General features: G+C 39.7%; 1 long non-coding RNA gene across 1 annotated transcript in view; it reads right to left on the bottom strand.

Moving 5' to 3' along the window:
• The window catches only part of LOC140694919 (uncharacterized), a 36749-nt gene that overhangs the window by 7279 nt on the left and 6389 nt on the right, over window positions 1-23081 (bottom strand). Inside the window, exon 3 of the long non-coding RNA XR_012070582.1 lies at window positions 21532-21616. This is a non-coding gene — a long non-coding RNA (uncharacterized lncRNA). The remainder of the gene's footprint in view (window positions 1-21531; window positions 21617-23081) is intronic.

Below are 23081 nucleotides of genomic sequence, written 5' to 3'. Positions count from 1 at the left end.
AATTATCTCAGCTGATGGAAAGAAGCAATAATACAAATGACTCAAAAATCATCTTTTCATAGCTCTGGAATGTTGATACAAAGATATACAGTTTTATTTTTTTAATTTTGCAGCAGGAGTGGCAGCAATAAATTTACATTTCCAGTTATGTAAAATGACTAGCTCAAACACTGCTCAAACACTGATGGCACCTCAACAAATGTTTCCCTGCTTCTTCTACCCTTTCTCTGACTTTAGGATGAGAGCCATGCTGCTTTGTGCACATCCCAGTAGGAAGGGGGAGCAGTGACCGGGACTTAGTTCAAGACAAAGGGGCACCTAGTCTATGATGAAAAGGAGGCCACAATAATGAAGGCGCATTTAAAAAAATGGGAGTCAACTATAAAAACCAATTTGTCTTTCCTTCTACATCTATGTCATTGCAGCTAATTTATATTTTGCATTTTTTATTGGTGTCATGAAAGGATACAAATCAATGCCTCTTTTCATATACACTTATACCAGTCTTTTTCTTTTCCCCCTTTTTACTGTTATTATGAAGGAAGGACCTCACTTCTCTTCTGTGTCCACCATTCCAGGCAGTGCTCCTTCAACTTGGCTGCACATTAGAATAACCAGAGGAGCTTTAAAAACTTCCCTATGCCAGAATGCGCCCCCAGGCCACTAAGTACAATCAGAGTTTGCAGTGATGGAACCCAGGCACCAACATTTTTTAAGGTCCCCTGGTGATTCCAACACGCAGCCAAGGCTGACAAGTCCAGAAGTAAACAGAATAAAGTGCATCTAAACAGCGCCCGCTTTTCCTGGGTAATCTCATCTATCTCCACGTGGGGACACCTCGCCTCCTATTCTGGCCAGACTTGTTCTTCCTGCTCAACCGTCTCCCATTTGTACTCAAGTTCTGCCTGGCACCGCTTCCAGAACTCCAAAAGTAAGGTGACTAACAGAGAGACAGAACAGCAGAATGTGGATCTTCAGTGATGCCTGATGCTTCAGAAATCTGTACTTAATATTTATTACACTTAACACTTTGGTAAATGGTTAATAAAATCACATTTTATTTATAGGCGATACTAAAGAAAAAAATGAGTTAATACCTTTTGTTTAAGAAAAAAGAAAATGTAGATAATTTATTGAACGTTTGGAAACAGACTAGCTCTCTAGCTCAAGGGAAAGGTATTAACGTGATGGTCAGAGGCAGGTGACTGTATCTGATGCTAAAGTACCTGCTACCAGCACATTATGCCCACTAAAAACACAAATATCGGGGGGAAGGGTGGGTATAGCTCAGTGATAGAGCACGTGCTAAGCATGTACAAGGTCCTGGGTTCAAGCCCCATTACCTCCATTAAAAAAAAGTAAAAAAAAGCACAAGTAACTGTCACAATTTAAAAGCACTGCACGGTTCACCATCCAAGCCTTCTCCTCACATCCCTCTGTCTCTTCTGTCCGAAGGACCTGAGGGTGGGGAAGGGGATGAGAATGCTTTAGTAGCCCCTGCATTTCTATTTTCCACCACCCCAGTCACACAAACTTAAAATAATATTCTTAAATATGGAAAACTGCCATTTTTCTCAATCATCGGTAATGTAATTTTTAGAAATCGTCATTGTGTTTTAAGACTCGTAACTTTAAATAGTAGACAAAAACAACATGAAATGTTAATTGAAAATGTGGCTTCAGGGTGAATCCCCTAAGCCCTTCTTCCCACCAGACTGTTACCCCTAGGCCCCAACTCTAGAGAAATTGCAGAATAACCACTGTGTCCTCCACCATTGTACCTGAGTCTCTACAATGCTCTGAGAATAAAGAGGAAAAAGACACAGTCCCTGCTTCCGGGAGCTCCTAGGTGCACAGGACTCATTGTGAAATGATGGCTGAGGAGGCGTGTTAAGAGGGCTTGGATAACAGTCAGCAGAGGGTGCTCGGGGCAGGGAGCCGGAACTGTAGCCAAGGCTCTCCCAGAGGAGAGAACCACTGTGGTGAGCTCTGAGATGCCCTAGAATTGATCAGGTGAACTTATAATGTTAAGGCCATTTCTCCCTGGGGAGCTGCACATGCAAAGGAGGGAGGCCAAAGAGAGCCAGGTCCCTTCCAGGAACTGCAAATAGTCTAGAAGCGAGCACAGGGTGTGGGAGGCAGGTGAGGCAACCAGGTGGAGAGATCACAGGGGCACATCACAAAGGACTCTGTGTGCCTCCAAGGTAGAGGAGACATGCAAAGTGATCTAGAAAGAGACAAGATAGAGGCAGGGAGGACTATTGGCAGGTTCATGTGAAGGCCTGCTGAGGCCCTGCCAGGAGGAGAGAGAAGAAAACATTTCAGCAGGTGGACGGATTGGCCACAGGTGTGATGGAAGGGCAGGAAGAGGTCAAAGATGCCGGCCAGCTTTCTGGCTTTGGCAGTGTCTAAATTATAGTGCCATTCCCTGAAATAAGAAGGGCAAGAACCTCCTAGAGGAAAACATAGGCAAAACATTATCTGACATACATTTCAAAAATTTTCTCCTAGAAGAAATAAAAGCAAGAATAAACAAATGGGACCTAATGAAACTTACAAGCTTCTTCAGAGCAAAGGAAACCAGAAATAAAACAAGAAGAAAACCTACGGAATGGGAGAAAATTTTTGCAAGTGAAACCGACAAAGGCTTGATCTCCAAAATATATAAGCAGCTCATACAACTCAATAAGAGAAAAATAAACAACCCAATCCAAAAGTGGGCAGAAGACCTAAACAAGCAATTCTCCAAGGAAGACATTCAAATGATCAAAAAGCACATGAAAAAATGCTCAATATCACTAATCATCAGAGAAATGCAAATCAAAACTACAATGAGGTATCACCTCACACCAGTCAGAATGGCCGTCATTCAAAAATCCACAAATGACAAATGCTGGAGAGGCTGTGGAGAAAGGGGGACCCTCCTACACTGCTGGTGGGAATGCAGTTTGGTGCAGCCACTGTGGAAAACAGTGTGGAGATTCCTCAAAAGACTAGGAATAGACTTACCATATGACCCAGGAATTCTGCTCCTGGGCTTGAATCCAGAAGGAAATCTACTTCAGGATGACACCTGCACTCCAATGTTCATAGCAGCACTATTTACAATAGCCAAAACATGGAAACAGCCTAAATGTCCATCAACAGGTGACTGGATAAAGAAGATGTGGTATATTTATACAATGGAATACTACTCAGCCATAAAAACCGACAACATAATATCATTTGCAGCAACATGGATGCTCCTGGAGAATGTCATTCTAAGTGAAGTAAGCCAGAAAGAGAAAGAAAAATACCATATGAGATCGCTATTATGTGGAATCTAAAAAACAAAAACAAACAAACAAACAAAAACAAAGCATAAATACAGGACAGAAATAGACTCATGGACAGAGAATACAGACTTGTGTTTACCAGGGGGTTAGACGGTGGAAAGGGATAGACTGGGATTTCAAAATTGTAGACTAGATAAACGACATTACACTGTATAGCACAGGGAAATATACACAAAATGTTATGATAAATCACAGAGAAAAATTGTGCCAATGAGTGTGTATATGTCCATGAATGACTGAAAAATTGTGCTGAACACTGGAATTTGACACAACATTGTAAAATGATTATAAATGAATAAAAAATGTTAAAAAAAAAAAAGAAGGGCAGGAAGAGGGGCAAGTCATGAGAGGAGACAACTGATTCAGTTCTGGCTGAGTTCCTGTGGGCTCCAGGAGAGATGTGCAGTAGGAAAATAAAACTCTAGAAATCGGGAGAAAGTTCTAGGCTGAGCCAAGTAGTTTTACTGTTTCAAGAGGCTAATGGGTGTGAGTGGACAAGCTCACAAGAAGTGTATAGGGATAGCTCTCACCCTCCTGCATATGGGATGCATTTGGGAGCCTTTAAAAAATAGTGCACCACAGCCTGGAGTGGGGCCTTTGTACTGTTTATTATTTTTTAAATACTTCTTTTCTTTTTGTGGGGAGTATTGAGCATTATTTATTTTAATGGAGGTACTGGGAATTGAACCCAGGACCTCTTGCATGCTAAGCACGTGCTCTACCACTGAGCCGTACCCTCCCCACATTTTTTTGTTTTTAGACACTAGCTCTACCGAGCAGTCAGGGTTGAGAATCAACCTGCAGAGAGCAGAGAGCCTTGGGGTTAGAGAACAAGGAGAAGCTGCCCAGAGCCCTGTAGACCCCACCAGGGGCAGCCGGAGACGCAGGGAGCCTCAGAAGTGCTGTGAGGAATGTGAACTCAACACTCCCCAATGGCAAAGATGACAAACATGTTTCAAGCACCCACTTCCCAGCAGTGTTTGTTCTGACTTTACTAGTTTTCCAGTAATACTGAGTGAGAATAGAAATTATCTGGACACAGGGATCAAATTCAAATGCTGATTATGACCATTATTAGCTGCGTGATTACTGATTAAAAGTTACTCGTCTGCCACGTGTAAAACGGGGGACCAAGCACCGTGCTTGTGGGCTGATGTGAGCGTAATGAAATGACATCTATAAAGGCGCTCCTGACTCTCAGAAGTAATTGCTACTATTGTCCCCAACTGGGACACCAAGAAACAGAGGCACAGAAAGCTTCAAACATTTGCCCAAGATGAGGGTTGAGGTCAGGAATCAAGCCAATGACTTCTTGGATCCAGAGCCCAGGATCTTCTTACGAACAACATGGCACTGCCCAGGCTCCCTGCTCCAAAACCAGCCTCCCTTTGGCTCAGTTCCATGGCATCTGCGCTGCACAGATGTCCTCACTGCCTGCCTGCCCTCCCGGTGTCTGACCCCGGCACTCCTCCCTCTGCCCCACATAGCGCTTCCTTGGGCACACCATCGCTCACGAGGCCATTGTTGTGGCTACTCGGATGTTTACACGGAAACGCAGGTGGCAGCCCAGCTTTTTGCTATACATGCTGCTGTCAGTGGAGGCAAAGAGCTCACAGTTGGTGGGGGAGGCCACTTGTGGTCTCCTCCTTGGCTGGAGAGCTGGATGAAATCCAGTTTCCCTTTGCAACTTAGGCATCCAGCATGAGAGATATGTAAGGCCATCTGGCCTCTCAACATAGAAATGATGCCCCTGCAGTCGTTCTTAACATTGTAATCTCCTGGCTCCACCAGGGAGCAGAGGCCATGGCCTGTTGTCCACCAAGTTTTGTTTCCTTGCACGACAGCTACAATGGGGTGAGTTAACACCGGACCAGAAATTCTACAAAGCCCTCGTGTACTATTTCCTGACACTTGCAGGTCACCAAAATACCCCAGATCCTCCAAGTAAACCACTAGTAAGAGGAACTGAGCTGGCTCGTCTCTCAGACCCCTGAGGGCAGGACTGATTTGGCCTCTCCTGCTCTCGGGATGATCCGTTCTCCTTCTGTGTGCCCTACCCCGAGTGAAAGGGACTGTTCCTTGTTTATGGGCTAGGGAGTATTTGTGGCTGTCTGATCAGAATCTTCAAAAGTAGAGCTCTTGGTGAGGGTGGAAGCATGGCACCCACGTCTCATGAGCTCAGCTACTCAACAGCCTCATCTAGCTAAGACTGTAGCCAAAACCAGGGGTCCATGCTGTTGAGTGTTGGGGCTGGAGAGCAATGCCTTCGCCACTGAGAAGCTGCCCCACCACTTTTGACCTTGTCCCCATTGAGAGGGAGGTGACACATCCATGGGATGAAAGCCACGAGGGCACTAGGTGACTGTGGACCAAGCTGTGACTGGCCGGTCCTGCCCCCCCATGTGACCCATGTTAGCCTCAAGTGCAGAAAATCCCCAAAAAGACCCCTGCTTGAGTGAATGGGTCACATATAAGCCAACTGTTCTCGAGCCGCCTAAGAAGCAACACAGTATATACAGTGAGCCACCCACTCACTGAAGTCCCCAAGGCTCACAGCTCCCTAATGTGACACCAGGTAATCCCAGCAAACAGAAGACCCTTACTTTATAATTGACTTGAGAATTCTACTACCAACACTGCCTTCCACCTTCCACTTATAAAGTTCTTTCCACTCTGTCCCCTGCTCTGCAATTGTGCAATCAGTCCAGAGCTCCTTCATGAGACAGGAGGGAAGGGGGCAGGGCACAGCCATTAAAAGACTGGCACAGCCATTAGCACCGAGACGGTGGAAAAGTCAACTCCCAGTAGAACTTGAGCTTCAATACACACTCACTGAAATACAGCAGGATGCTAAATGGCACTCCTACAGGTGCCAGGACAGGTTCAAGGCTGACCATGAAAGGTCAAAGGGTGAGTGGTGGCCCAATTTCTGGTAATCGCAACACCTTCCCCAAAGTGGTTGGAATATTCCTCCCACTTATTAGCATATGAAGATACTGAGTGCATAAAAACTAACAACCACACCTCGTGGCTGCTCTCTCTGCTGAGGGAGACAGCCCACACTATGTCTGTGGAGTGTGTATCTACTTTTCCTTTAAACTGGAGCACCCGACCCTCACGCCTCATGGCCTTTCTGTTGCCTTCTGAAACAGCCCACTCTGTCTGTGGAGTATATATCTCTCTGAATAAATCTACATTTACTGAATTGTGGCTCTCTCTTGGATTCGTTCCTGTGCAAACCAAGGACCCACACATCACGAGGTGCATCTCAGGGACCCAAATAAGACCTGGGATACGGCCATCCTCTCCCCCACATTTTCCTGTATCATACATTCCTTCCCAAAGGATCTCACCTTGTGCACTCCAAAGTAGACAGCACTCATGTGTCCTGACCTGGATCTGCTTCTGCGTTTATCATTTCTTATGTCCACTAGAACGTCATCTTCATGAGGACAGGGATTTGGTTCTGTTCACAATGAAGCACCAGCACATGACAGGTGCTGGAGAAGTATTAGCTGAATGAATGAGCTGTGGGAAGTCCTGGGAATTCAACCTGGAACTCCTAGCCACTTGGGCCCCAGCTGACTCCAGTTGCTTCCTGCTACTCATGGCTGACCTCTTGCCACCACTCTCTGCTCTGCCATCACCTGAGTCTGGATGAGCTGAGATGAGTACACACCACGGAGAGCATGGTGAATGGTTCACGTTGTTGCAAAACACTCGCCCTCTGACTGCCAGGGGTTACTTAGGATGGACAAACTGAAGGGAGCACCACGTGCACCGCCCTACCCTACAACTCACTTGAAGCACCAGAACTGCACACATGGGAAGCGCTGGCCCTTTCCAACCTAAGGAGAGGGACTATGGATGAGAAGAGGGTCTCTGTCAACTAACAGTCTCTTTAAAAGCCCAGTCTTAGAAAAGCTCTTTAAAGACACTTTTGGTATCTTCCTTGTGTTTCGGTAATCCCTCTAGATTTTGTCATTTTAATCTATGCATCAGAAATACAGATGCTCTTGAAATCTCTATTGATTTTCAATGAAGAAAATCCTCAATTTCCTTCTCTGCTAGGAAAATTACTGCACTTTATATAAAAAAAAAGCAGCTTCCCTTTTCAAACACCTAATTTCACAAGAATCAGTGAAGCAGGACATGAAAATCTCGCTGTGCTTTATCACCTACTGGTGGGCAGGAATGAAATGAATGAGTACTGATCTCATGAGACGGCAAGGCTGGGGCTGTCTTATTCCTGCTACAGATGGAAGGGTCCATATCTGTGAAGGGGAGGAAGGACCAAGGATGAGAAACCAACATTTACTAACCCATTTCTCTTTTTCAGAGTCTCAGACAAAACACTGTGATTTTATAAACAAAACAAGAACATCTGCACCCTTTTAAAAGCACGTTACAACTTTACTACTACACACGGCACTCTGTCATTGACCTAAAGGCGAATGACAGACAAGAAATTTGCAGGGATCTTATTCTGTGCTCATCCCTTTTGGTCTTTGGAAACTCAGGAAGTTTGCCTCCTCTCCCTGAGTGTCGTTTTTCTCATCTTTCAAATGGGAGTGTAACAGTCATTCATTTGCTCAGTGTCCATTCGACAACAGGAGACGGCTTATGAAAACAATAATAAAAAAAAGCAAAACAGCAATTCTGATCTATGCTTCTTCCTCCTCCTCCCTGAACATGAACTTACAGGCTAAAATGGCATCTTTCACTAAATCCCGAACGTAAGGAGCAGTTCTGATAAGGAAGTCACAGGATTGCAGGTGTAACCGAGAAATGACCCAGTGAAAAAGAATGAGTTGCCAGCAAATCCTCAAAACCCGTAAGGGTGCAAACCCTGGGAGTTACAGCCATGGGTGGGAGTTCCTTAGTTCCCCATTTCACAAAGCCGAGAACTTTGCAGGGCCCATGAAAGACACAGATAGCCCAGTAAAACCACACCATGTTTTGGAGTACACCGGGGCCACATCGCTGCTGACCTGCACTGCTGTGTGTCCCAGAGCAAGAGCCCTGGACGGGGGTGACTGTGTTTGAGGCTGGACAAGAACTTCCTGTTCTGTCTCCTTTACTCTCTCTCTTCCTGCAATAAAACAACTGGTAGGACTCTGGTGGGGAGCACTGCACCCACATTCTCTGGGAAAGCACACACCAGACAGCTCTAGCTGATCTGAGAGAGGACTATATATACTCCAAAGTCAGGCAGAAGGCTGCCTGTGGCCTTGGGAATCCAAACTAGCTTGTCCTGTTAATCAGGATATTACACATCTAAAGAAAGTGTGCACCAGATGAAGACGATGCCTTAGACAACATCGGTGGTTATGTCCAGCAGTGTCTAAGGACAAGTCATGCTCTGGTAGACGGGAGCATTTTGGTTGCTTTAAGAGTTTGCTACTGAAGGGCCGGGACATTTCATTGGGACTTGAAACTCCAGACCTCTTTACTCACAAAGGCAGACAAGTTAGGTGAGCCAGGTCAGCCTTTATTCCAACTTCCTAACCAAAAGTCTATGAGGTCGAAAATATATTTCTCAGACACTTCTGCAACAAGGGTTCCAGATGTGGCTTTAAAAATGCCCATCAGAGACTGAGATTTGCATATATTAACTACTATATATAAAAATAGCTAAAAAACTAAATTTCTTCTGTATAGCACAGGGAACAATATTTAATATCTTGTAATAAACTTTAGTAAAAAAATATGAAAAGGAATTCATACATATATATGTGAATATGAAGGACTGGAACATTGCGCTGTACATCAGAAATTGACACATTGTAACTGACTATACTTCAATTAAAAAATATATATATATATTGCCCTTCAGCAGCATCTGAGTGTCACTGAAAGCAGAAACCCAGATGAATGGAGGCAGAGGTGGTTGGAGGAGCTACGTTATTTTGCTGGGGTGGATGCAGCCGGCATGGCAGAGATCTAGAAGGAATGCGCACAACAGCCACTCACTATCTGAAAGTGAGTTAGTTTAACAGCTTTCTGAAATCCTCACCGCCCCTCCTGATGAGCCAAGTGTCTGGCGTTTCTCTGGAAATCACTAGGCGCAGCCTGGAACTCAAAGGTAAAAATTAAAAAGTGCAGTCAAGTAGCAAAGAGACTGGCAGGACACGTTGGACAAAAGTAGGTCAGAGTCAACAAGGAATGGGGAGGGGATAGAACGTGTGTTGAGGACCCTGAATTCAGGGGTGGATTGTCTATGTTGAGTATTCTGAGTCAGTATGATTAGATGGATTGGTGTGGACTATGGACTAAAATGGTGGCCATCGTTCAGATAAGTGTGTGATTTGGAGTATATTTATTTGAGGAGGGGTTTTTTTTCCCCTTCAACATTGATCATTTCTAGGGAGCAGAAAAATATTCTGCCACACAACATATAAGTGGAAAAGAGATGCTATGGGATGATGGTGGTATGAAAAATTTCAGTACTGCAGTTTCAAGCTTTCCTTAATGAGATGCACAGCAGTAGGTACTTAAAATAAAATAAGGTACTTATAATAAAGACATCATCATATGTACATATCATTTAAGATACACATATGGTACTATAAGTGGGCCTGAAATGTGTTCTGCATTCTAAAATCCGATGAAATAAAATCAGTAGGTCAATATGCCTGTCGGCTCTAAAAACATGATGTAGCTCATGATCACAGAAAGCAAGATCAGCTAGGAAATTTGAGATTTGTCGTTTCCAGTGTCAAAGTTAATATTTTTTGCTTTACTTAAAAAGCATTTTTTTAATTAGGTCTGTCAGCATCCATTGGTATATGGGGTTCAGTAGATGTGTTCAGATGTTCCAGACAGTGAATCAGAGCAAAGACTGAGGTTTAGACAGTAGTTAAATGCCTCACCCGTGTGATCAGCATCCACAAACTGCTTTACTGAAAATCCTTAAAAGTGAGAACTTCATTAAAGCAACGATAAGTGAGGGGAAAAAATAGCTACAGACTAGTGGAAGTTTTGTAACGTGTAACAATGACAAAAGGCTATTCATGAGCATATTTTTAAAAACCCCTACACTTTAATAAGAAAAACAACAATCTGACAACAGGTTGTACACTGCTGTAGGAGAATCCATGCAGGTGGACTCTTATGTGAATGGGGCTGGAGCTGTAGAATTAGTTAGTCTTGCAAGTAACTCAGTTAAACACAAATGCAAATGGGATACACTTCTAGACTATCTGAGTAAACATCTTGGAAAACTTACTCCTCTATGAAGCAATGACAATGGCTTTGTAAAATTTGTCAAAATTAACCTCTGTAGAACTCTGGAAATTAAACCAACACTTCCAGCAATTCGAGGAGTCTTTATTTGAGAAAAAAAACCCAGCTAAATCTCCATAAAGATAGTGAGTTTTGAGGCATTGTAACTTGATCTACCCCATCCCTGTATCCTCACCTAAATGGTGGCCTTTATAAGCAATAGTCTCACAATCAAGGTAGGAGCAGAAGTGATTTAAAGTTACCCAAAAAATCCGCCCCCAGAGAGCTGTCACTATGTGACCTGTCACAAACTCATGCTGTGCAAACAGCCTGTCCCCAGAGTGTGTGTGGGAAACAATCAGCAGTGAGTATCTAACATTACAACTGCCTGAGGCAGTGGGACCAGTAGAGGCTAACTACGTGCTGACTAGGAAACTTAGAAGGCAAAATTGATTAATGAGACGTTCTGGGGGTGAAGGTAGGGTTAAAAAGCTCCAAAAAATTCTGAGAATTGTAGAAGGCAATATACATGTGTGGCACATGGCAAGGAAAGATCTGAGAAAATCCTAAGCCTTCAACTCTGGCTGAACTTGAGGTTCTGCATAAGCAAGAACTAAAGGATACGGAAGAGCTGCTGACTGCATGCCGGTGCTGAGGGCATCCCTCAGCACGTGGACACACAGCCACCTGGCAACAGCTCAAACGATTGTCTCCAGGCATTGAAAGAAATCACTGTCCAATCATTACTACAGTGATGACAACTAGGCTTTCTTCACACACACTGATCTCATGGTCATGCATGATAAAGAAAACAGACTTTACAGAATTTGTTCAGGAAAGTAACTAAATAAATAGCAGCAGCAGCAATGACAATGAAAGCAACGATAAACCCTGGAGATGAGGAAAATCAGGCTTTCAGATCTGCCACATTGTAATATTTTAAATGTCCAGCTTTCAACAGAAAATTACAAGATGTACAAAGAAACAGAAAAGTTTGGTCATAACAGACGGGGAAAAAGTAGTCAACAGAAACTCCCTGAGGTAGCCCAGACACTGGACTTACTAGACAAAGACATAAATAAGCAATTACACATATGTTCAAAAAACTAACAGAAACCATGCCTAAAGGATTAAATTATGTGCTCATCTCATTGTACAGAGAATAACAATAAATAAAATTTATAATAAAAACCAACTAGAAATTCTAGAGATACAAATATAATGACTAAAATAAAAACTTCAATAAGTGGTTTCTCTGTAGATATGAACTTGTTGAAGAAAAAGTCAGTTAAATTAAAACTACTGAGATTTCCCTGTCTGTGGAACAGAAAGAAAAATGAATGAAAAAAAAATGAACACTGTGTCAGAGATAGGTGGGACACCATCAACAATACCAATACACACATAATGGGAGCGCCAGAAGGAGGGAGAGAAAAAAAGGGGCAGAAAGAATATATAAAGAAATAATGGCTGAAAACTTCCCAAATTTGATGAAAATATTAATTTGTACATCCCAGCAGCTCAACAAACTCCATGTGGTATAAACTTAGAGACATCTAAAATAGGCACATCAGATTCAGTGTGTCAAAAGACAAGAATAAAGTATCTTGACAGCCGAAAGAGAAAAGTGGCTCAACATATAGAAAGGCTCCTCAGTAAGACAGTTGATTTCTCATCAAAAAGCATGGAGACCAGAAGGCAGTGGATGGTATCATCAAAGAGATAAAAGGAAAAGACTGTCACCAAGTATTTTATAGCCAGCAAAATGATTCTTTAAAAAAATTAAAGGAGAAATTAAGACACTCCTACAAAAACAAAATCTGAAAGAATCCATTGCTAGCAGGCCTGCCCTACAAGAAATACTAAGGATAGTCCAGCAGGTGTAAATGAAAGGACACTCGCCTGAAAAATAAAGAGCACTACTACATGAGTAAAAAAATAAAACAGTATAAATCGGGCATTACATGTAAATGTTTTGTTCTATTTGATGTAAAGGACAACTGCATAAAACAATACTTATGAAACTGTGTAGATGAGCTTATAAATGTATAAAGGTGCAATTTGTATGAAAATGACAGCATGAGGAGGGGGAGGGAAAAGACTGATACCAAAGCAAAGTTTTTGTGTACTGTTGAAATTAAGTTGGTATTCATGTGAACTAGATTGCTTTAAAACAAGATGTTAATTTTACTCTCCAGGGCAATGGAAGAGAAGGAGGAGGAGGAAGAGTAGGAGGAGGAGAAGAAAAAGATAAAATAAACAAATTAAAATGGCACACTTGAAAATGCTTACTATGTACAAAAATGTGTAGTAATAGAGGAATGGGAAAAAAAGACATATACAAAGTAGACAGCAGTTGTAACTTCAATCTGATAAGAAATTACATTAATATAAATGAATTAAACATTCTAATCAAAATACTAAAGGCAGAAATAAATGGAATAGACAATAGATGAACAACAGAGAATAATCAACAAAAGGAATAGTTGGTTCTTTGAAAAGATCAATAAAATTGACAAATTTTATCTAATACTGAAAAAAAAAGAGAGAAGATTCAAATTACTAAAATGAGAAATGAAAGGAAGGATGTCACTACTGCCCTTACAAAAATAACAAGGAATATAAGGGAATACCATGGATAATTCTATAGCCAATAAATGAGATAATCTAGATGAAATGGATAAATTCCTAGAAGGACATAAATGACTGAAGCTAATTCAAGGAGAAAGAGAAAACTCAAATAATCCTACAGTAAGTAGTGACTGAAATAGCAATCCAAAACATTCACACAAAGAAATGCTAGGCCCGTATGGCTTTACTGGTGAATTCCATCAAGTACTTAAAGAAAAAACTAAAACAAAAACAAACAAAAAATGCTTCACAAATTCGTCTGAAAATAAAGAGGTGGGCACACTTCCCAATTCATTCAATGAGACTAGTATCACACTGATACGAAAACCAGACAAAGGCATCACAAGAAAACTAAAGACTATCTCTTATGAATATAAATGCAAAAATCCTCAACAGAATACAAGCAAATCCAAAACAGTAACATATAAAATAGACCACTATTAAGTGGGATGTATCCAGGTATGCAAAGGCAGTACAACATACAAAAGTCAATTCATGTAATACACCATATTAATAGAATAATGGATAAAAACTAGGAATAGAAGAGAACTTCCTCAACTTGACAGAGAACATCTATGAAAAACCTGAAGCAAAGATCATACATAATGCAGAAGCACTGAATTATTCCCTCCCAAAATCAACATTGTACTAGAAGTTCTAGTCAAATCAATCAGACAAAGAAAATAAAGCCTCTAGATTAGAAAGAAAGAAATAAAACTGTTTTGATTCCAGATGGCATGATATTATATATTGAAATCACAAGGAATCCACAAAGTAAAAATAGAGAGAAAAGAAAAAAAAATCCTCTTAGAATTAATAACCCAGTCTGACCAAAATTGTAAGACACAAATGAATATATAAAAATTAATTACATTTCTATTCAACAGCAGTGAATAATCTAAAAATAAAATGAAGGAAACCTTTTCATTTACAATAGCATCAAAAAGAATAAAATAATTAGTAATATTAAGAAAAATATGTGGAATACTGAGAAAAATATCTGAAACATGTATATTGAAAACTAAAATACTAGTGATAGAATTTAAAAATGACCTAAAATAAATGGAAAGCTCTTCTGTGTTCATGGATCAGAAGCCTTATTATTGTTAGGATGGCCATTGTCCTCAAAATGACCTATACATTCAATGCAGCTCTGGCTTTTTGGCAGAAATGAACAAGCTGATCCTAAAACTAATATGGAAATGCAAGATACCCAAAATAGTCAAAACAATCTTGAAAAAGAACAAAGTTTTGAAGTTTCCAAATTCAAAACTCACTAACAAAACTGTGATCCATACAGTGTGATACTTGCAGAAAGGACAGAAAAATAGATTGAGAGAAAAGAACTAAGAGACCATAAACAAAGTCTTACACACAGCCATATAATTTTTGACAAAGGTGCCATGACAATCCAATGGGGAAAAATAATCTTTACAAAAATGATGCTGGGACACCTGTACATACATCTGAAAAGAAAGAAAACTGAACTTTTATCTTAACACCATTTATGGAAATTAACTCAAAATAAATCACAGACCTGAAACTATAAAACATTTAGAAAATGAACAATGAGAAAATCTTCAGGATTTTGGATTACAAATACTTGTAATATATGACACCAAAAGCACAAACAACAAAAGGAAAAAATCAAGTAAACTGGACTTCAGTAAAATTAAAAACTTCTGTGCTTCAAAGGACTTCATGAAGAAAGTAAGAAGACAATACACAGGATGGATGAAAATATTTCCAAAATTTTCCCTGATAAGGGACTTTTATCCAGAATAGACAAAGAAGACTTAAAACATGACAATACAAAGACAAATATAATTAAAATGGGCAAAGAATTTGAATAGGTGTTTCTCCAAAGCAGACATACGAATGGGAACTAAGCACATAAAAAGATGTTCAACATCAGTAGGCATTAGGGAAACAGAAATCAAAATCACAATGACATACCACTTCATACCAACTAGGATGACAAATATATATGATATATGATATATAAATATGAATTTATAAACCCAGTTATAAAAAGTGTAGTTGAGGATGTGGAGAAACTGGACCCCTCATACATTATTTCTGGAAATATACAATGCTTCAGTCACTTTAAAAGCTATATTAGCAATTCCTCAAAAATTTAAAAGTAGAATACATCCCAGCAATTCCATTTTTTGATATATCCTGAAGAGAAGTGAAAATGTGTTCACACAAAAACTTGTCCATGAGCATTTACAGCAGAATTATTCATCATCAACTGATGGATGGATAAGCAATGTGGTGTATTTATAACTATGGCATATTATATGAATACAAAAAGGAATTTGGGTATTGATATATGCTACACGATGGATGAGCCTTGACAACGTCACACTAAATGAAAGACGATAATCAAAAAAGGCAGCATACTGTATGGTTCTACTTATATGAAATGCCTACAACTGGCAAACCCATAGAGGCAGAAAGTAGAGTGGTGGCTGTTGAGGGCTAAGGGAAAGGAAGGTTAGGGACTGACTTACTAAAGGGTACTGGTTCCTTTTGGGGGTGATGGCTACACAACCCTGAAATGTACATAAAACCCTAATGCACACTTTCAAAGGCTGCATTTTATGGTATGTGAATTATATCTCCATAAACCTGTTATTCTTGAAGCTGAGCCCACCTATGGAGCAACTGACACAGCACTGACTGTGGCATCCGGACGGGGAGTGACCCACCCGCCCACCGCGAAGGAGAGAAGCACCTGACCCAGTGTTGGAGGGGTGCAATCTTCTTGCCAATGGACACTGTGAGCAGCACAGACGAGGGGGCCAACAGAGCAAGCTGAGTTCATGAAACAGGGCGAAGACACAAAGACCTCTCAATAAAACCATTAAGAGCGTTCAGTCTCTAGGAGAACACATCTTTGTTTTTAAAATCTTTTTATACCTGTTTTATTTTCTATTAGCTTTTTAATCTTTACTTTTTAAACAGTTCTATATGTTTACAATTTTCATTTCATTTTTAATTCTCTTGGATTTGATCTGTTATTGATTATTCACAGGTTTTAAATATTGTGTTTTGATTTTTTTCTTCTTTTTATTAAGGTTTTAAAAAGACATCTCAACTCGATTCCTATTCTTCTTCAACTTGCTCTTCTATTATTGATTATGCACTGTTTTCAAACCTTCTTTTCCTCCATTCTTTTAAAATTCTATTTCTCTCTCTTGTTTTTAAGTTTTATTCCAGCATAGGCCTTAGATAGATAAAGAAATAAACCCCTTTAAGGGCCACAATAGATAACTGATACTCCTTAAGCCACAGTGCCAGAGAGATATGAGCAGTTGAAGAAGCAGAGGAAGTATTCCCAATTAAAAGAGAAAGAGAAATCCCCTGAAAGAACGATCAATGAAATAGATATTAATGGCCTATTAGATCAAGATTTCTAAAAAGAAGTGATCGAATTACTGAAGGAATTAAAAGAGATAGTGTTTAGAGACATAAAATATGTCAAAAACAAAATAGTAGCTATAAAGAAGAGCCAAGTAGAATTGGTAAATTCATTGGCTGAAATGAGATCTGACCTAAAGGCAGTACAACGCATGCTAGATAATGCAGAGGAACGAATAAGTGACCTAGAAGACAGGACAACAGAAAGCACACAATCAGAACAGTTGAGAGAAAAAAATAAAACACAATGAAAACAATATAAGGAACCTATGGGATAATATAAAGCATGCCAATCTATGCATCATAAGAGTTCCAGAAGGGGAAGAAAGAACAAAGGGGATGGAGAAGGTATTTAAAGAAATCATAACTGAAAAATTCCCAAACATAAAGAAAGAATCAGACACCCAAGTACAGGAGGCTCAGAGGTTCCCAAACAGGAAGAGCCTAAAGAGACTCACACCAAGACAACAAAATCAAGATGGCCAGACTGAAGGATAAAGAAATGATCCTAAAGGCAGCAAGAGAAAAACAAAGAGTGAGTTACAAGAGATGGCTCTCAGCTGATTTCTCTACAGAAACACTACAGGCCAGAAGGGAGTGGAAATATGTATTCAAAGTCCTGAATGAAAAAACAGATGCAGCCTAGGATACTTTCTGCAGCAAGGCTATCCTTTAGAACAGAGGGAGAGGTAATGAATTTCACAGAGAAGAAAAACTAAAAGACTTTAGCAACACTAAACCCATGCTAAAAGAAATATTGTAAGGTACACTCTAAATAAAAAAGAAGCAGGATGATACAGAAATGAGAGCTTATAACTGGAAAGATGATACTACCATGAATTACAAATAGAATAAACATGAAATTGTAAAAGAAGACATCTAAATCATTGAGTGGGAGAGGGAAGCAAGAAAATATAGAGTATCTTTTTTTTCTTCTTTTTTCTTAAATTTTTTGTTCTCGGTAGGATGGGTTTGAGATTACATTACTATCTGTTTAGTACACACAGTCACAGTAATTGGTTAACAGACTTACAAAAAAGTGTAACCACAAGCCAAAAACTTACAAGTGAGTAACAAAAACTAAATACAATCCAAGATAACACAAAGGAAAATTACCATACCACAAAAGGAAGAAGAAAGGAACAAAGAAGAAATATGAAATCAACTGCAAATATAAGTTCAAATAGCAATAAACACTCATTTATCATTAATTACTCTAAATGATAATGGACTAAATGCTCCAGTCAAAAGACAGAGTGGCAGACTGGATAATAAAGCAAGAAACTTCAATAAACTGCATACAAGAGACACACTTTAGGGAGAAGGACACATATAGATTGAGAGTGAATGGACGGAAAAGGATATTCCATGCAAATGGAAACTCCAAAAAAGCAGGTGTAGCAGTTCTGATTTCAGACAAAATAGACTTTAAAACAAGGGCCATAAAGAAAGATAAATAAAGGCATTTTATAATGATTAAAGGAGCAAAACAAGATGAGGATATTATAATCATTAATATATATGCATCCAACATGAGCACCTAAGTACATAAAACAACTACTAACAGAGATAAATGGGGAAATTGATGGGAATACAATCATTGTCAGAAGTTTTAACACCACTTTAACATCACTAGACAGATCTTCCACACAAAAAATAAATAAGGCAACAGAGAAATGAAATGATACATTAGAAAAATTAGATTTAGTGGATATTTTCAGAGCATTACAACCCCCCAAATTAGGATATACATTCTTTTCAAGTGTGCGTGGAACATTTTCTAGGATTCATCATGTACTTGGTCACAAAAGAAGCCTCAAAAATTTTAAGAAGATAGAAATTATCTCAAGCATCTTTACTGACCACAATGCCATTGAAACTAGAAAACAACTTCAGAGAAACAAAGCATAAAAAAAAGGAAAGCATAGAGATTAAACAACATGGTATTAAAAAAAAATGGGTCAATGATGAAATCAAAGTTGAAATTAAGGAATACCTTGAGACAAATGAAAATGAAAACAACCACAAAAAACTTATGGGACAAAGCAAAAGCAGTGCTAAGAGGAAAGTTTAGAGTGATACAGGCCTTCCTCAAAAAAGAAGAACAATATCATAAAAAAAATCTAACCCACCAGTTAAAAGAACTAGAAACTGAAGAGTAAAAACACCCAAAAGTCAGCAGAAGGAAGGAAATAATTAAGATCTGGGAGGAAATAAATAAAATAGAGATTAAAAGTAATAGAGAAAATAATCAATCAAACCAAAAGCAATTTTTTGAAAGAGTAAATAAAATCGAGAACCTCTGGCCAAACTCACAAAGAAGAAAAAAGAGAGAGCACAAATTTGCAAAATAAGAAAGGAAAATGGAGAAATTACAACAAATAACATAGAAATATAGAATATCATATGAGAATATCATGAAAAACTACATAAAAAAAGGGATAACCTAGAGGAGATGGACAAGTTTCTGGAAACATACAGTCCACTAAAACTGAATCAAGAAGAAACTGACCACTTGAACAAACCGATCACTAGGAATGAAATCGAATTAACAATAAAAAAAGAATCCCTACAAATAAAATCCAGAACTGGACAGCTTCACCAGGGAATTCTGCCACACATACAAAGAAGTACTCCTACCAGTCCTTCTCAAACTCTTCCAGAAGACTGAAAAGAAGGAATATTCCCAAACTCATTCTATGAAGCCACAATCACCCTGATACCAAAACCAGGCAAAGACACCACCAATAAAGGGAATTACAGACCAATATCACTGATGAACACAGATGCAAAAAAGTCCTTACCAAAATACTAGCAAATAGAATTCCACAGCACATAAAAAAGATTATACAACATGCTCAAATGGGGTTCATCTCAGGGACACAAAGGTGGTTTAACATATACAAATCAATCAATGTAATACTTCACATCAACAAGAGAAAGGACTAAAACCACATGATCATCTCAATAGATGCATAAAAGCTTTTGATAAAATTCAACACCCATTTATGATAAAAATTCTCACCAAAGTGGGTATTGAGGGAACATAACTCAACATCATGAAAGCTATATATGACAAACCTACAGCCAGCATAGCACTAAATGGTGAAAACCTCAAAAGCTTCTCACTAAATTCTGGGACAAGACAAGGATGCCACTATCACCACTCCTATTCAACATAGGCTTGGAAGTCCTGACCATAGCAATCAGGCAAGTAAGAGAAGTAAAAGGGGTCTAAATTGGAAAAGAAGAGGTAAAAGTGTCACTACATGCAGATGACACGACACTATATATAGAAAACCCTAAAAGGTCCACACCAAAACTACTAGAGCTGATCGAAGAATTTAGCAAGGTAGCAGGTTACAAGATTAATGTTCAAAAATCAGTTGCATTTCTTTACACTAATGATGAATCAACAGAAAAAGGAAGTAAAGAAATAAAACACTTTAAAATAGCACCCAAAGTAATAAAATTTCTAGGAATAAATCTAACCACAGAGGTGAGAGAATTATACACAGAAAACTATAAACCATTGGTGAAGGTAATTGAAGAAGACTTTAAAAAATGGAAAGGTATCCCATGCTCTTGGATTCCAAGAATCAATATTGTTAAAATGGTCACACTGCCCAGGGCAATATACAGATTTAATGCAATCCCTGTAAAATTACTCAAGACATATTTCATAGAACTAGAACAAATCACAATAAAATTTATATGGAACCATCAAAGACATAGAAATTCCAGGGTATTACTGAAGAAAAAAAAGAAAGAGCCTGGAGGAATAACTCTCCCAGACTTCAGACAATACTATAGAGTTACAGTCATCAAGACAGCATGGTATTGGTACAAAAACATACATATAGACCAATGGAACAGAATAGAGAGCCCAGAAATGAACCCACAAACTTTTGGTCAACTAATCTTCGACAAAGGAGGGAAGAATATACAATGGAATAAAGACAGTCTCTTCAGCAAGATAAACATAAGACAAGATACAATAAACCTCCTAGAAGAAAATACAGGCAAAATATCTGACATACATCTCAGAAATGTTCCCTTAGGGCAGTCTACCCAAGCAATAGAAATAAAAGCAAGAATAAACAAATGGGACCTAAAGAAACTTACAAGCTTCTGCACAGCAAAGGACACCATATGTAAAAAAAAGACAACCTACAGAATGGGAGAAAATTTTTGCAAATGAAACTGACAAAGGCTTGATCTCCAGAATATATAAGCAGCTCAAATGACTTAATAAGAAACAACCAAATAACCTAAACCAAAAATGGGCAGAAGACCTAAACAAGCAATTCACCAAGGAAGACATACAAATGATCAATGGGCACATGAAAAAATGCTCAATGTCACTAATTATCAGAGAAATGCAAATCAAAACAACAATGAGGTATCACCTCAAACCAGTCATAATGGCCATCATTCAAAAATCCACAAATGACAAATGCTAGAGAGGCTGTGGAGAAAGGGGAACCTCCTACACTTCTGGTGGGAATGCAGTTTGGTGCAGCCACTGTGGAAAAGAGTATTGAGTTCCCTCAAATGTCTAGGAATAGACTTGCCATATGACCTATGAATCCTGCTCCTGGGCATGTATCCTGAAGGAACCCTACTTCAGGATGACACCTGCATCCCAATGTTCATAGCAGCACTATTTACAGTAGCCAAGACATGGATATAGCCTAAATGTCCATCAGCGGATGACTGGCTAAAGAAGTGGTATATTTATACAATGGAATACTACTCAGCCATATAAACTGACAATATAGGGCCATTTGCAGCAACATGGATGCTCCTGGAGAATGTCATTCTAAGTTAAGTAAGCACGGTAAGAAGGAATAAAGACAAGTTACCCACAGGTACAGTTATTTTGATTAAAATATCCACACAGAAAGCAAGTCACCCTCACTACTGCTGCCAGGAGGAGCATCTGAGTGTAATAGCCCAGCCAAGCAAAGTAGATTCCGAACTTCTCTCCTTAGAATTTCCTGCAGAAAGACAGAAGGAAGTTTCAGAAGACACAAATAATCACTCTGTAGCTTCATCCTCATGTTAATTTATTTTTTCTTTTTTGGGGGGCATAATTAGGTTTATTTATTTGTTTTTAAATGGAGGCATTGGGGATTGAACCCAGGACCTCATGCATGCTAGACATGCACTCTACCACTGAGCTATACCCTCCCTCCATCATATTAATTTCTGATTCTAAATCAAGGGGGCTTTAAGTTTAAACCTCCGACTCAATTCACTCTTAAAACATATCCGTTTTCATAGCAGCCCCCAAATTCTACCATGAAATAAGAAGTGTTTTATGTATCATAGAAGTACAGATCACTGGCTCACCTGCTGAAGAGAGATAAATGAGAACAGAGCAAAGGAGGGGATGAGGCCAACTCGAGAGCAGATGCAGGGGATCATCACCACTCACTGGACAGTCTGGCACATTCAACAAATCCCCCCAAAAATCATTCTTAACAGGCTTGACACAAGTGGACATCAACAAGTGGCTCAGTCATCTGCTCCTGCCTTATCTCGGGAAAGTCCCTGGAGCAAATGCATCATAAACCACAGATAATAAGGAAATGGCTGATAATGATAACAACTGCGAGTGCAATGTCTGTCTGACAAAATATTTATAAAACTCATTGACATTGAGGGAATGGGAGAGGGCAGGAGGGATGTGGCTGAGGAAGACATTGCCCTGTATTCTTTGTATCTAGCACGTCTGTTGTTCCTAGGTTTTAAAACCTTTTCTCAGTTAATCTGGAGTAGATGGAACAGGCCAGGGAGGCAAGATTAGAAGAAAGGAGGCAGGGCATGAAGTGGTGCCAGGCTGATCCTAAAAGGGAGACCGACACAGACAGGCAGACACAGAGGGTTTAGGGATGAGGTGGAACAATGAGACGGCAGCTCAGGTGTGTCTTGCTGTTGCTGATCCTTCCCTCAACTGGCTCACTGATGATTCGGCAGTGCTGGGTAAAACCTGTGGATTTCCTCAGCTCTGAGTTCTCTCTGAGGCTTCCGGCTCAGTCTGGAGCTAAGATGAGTTCCGTGGGCTTAGCCTAAGGGGGACTCAGCTCTGAGAATAGCCTGGAATCCTGGAAAACTTCACGCAGGAATCCCTTGGGCTGGACCAGTGCTCATAGAGCTGCTGTGAGACCAGCTCCATCGTCAGAGACATGGGCGTGGACCATTCCATGGGGAAAAGGGCTGAGACTGATGCCAAATCAGATAGGAGCGACAAAGTGTGTTCATTCTTATGTGACTGGGCTTTGTGGCCTGCCTCACTGGTGGCAGGCTTAGGATGGTGTCTGGCAGAGAAAACCCTGGCAATGGGTTTGAGATGTCTTGGACTTTCTTGTTAAGCTTTTTGTAATACATTCTTATCAACTATCCATCCTGAAAATGCCAAATTCAAAACTGAAAGAATGTTAGAAGTTGCCTGCTCTAACT

Source organism: Vicugna pacos, unplaced genomic scaffold (genome assembly GCF_048564905.1).
Source record: "Vicugna pacos unplaced genomic scaffold, VicPac4 scaffold_112, whole genome shotgun sequence".
Lineage (NCBI taxonomy): Eukaryota > Metazoa > Chordata > Mammalia > Artiodactyla > Camelidae > Vicugna > Vicugna pacos.
This window is presented reverse-complemented; position numbering and strand designations above follow the sequence as displayed.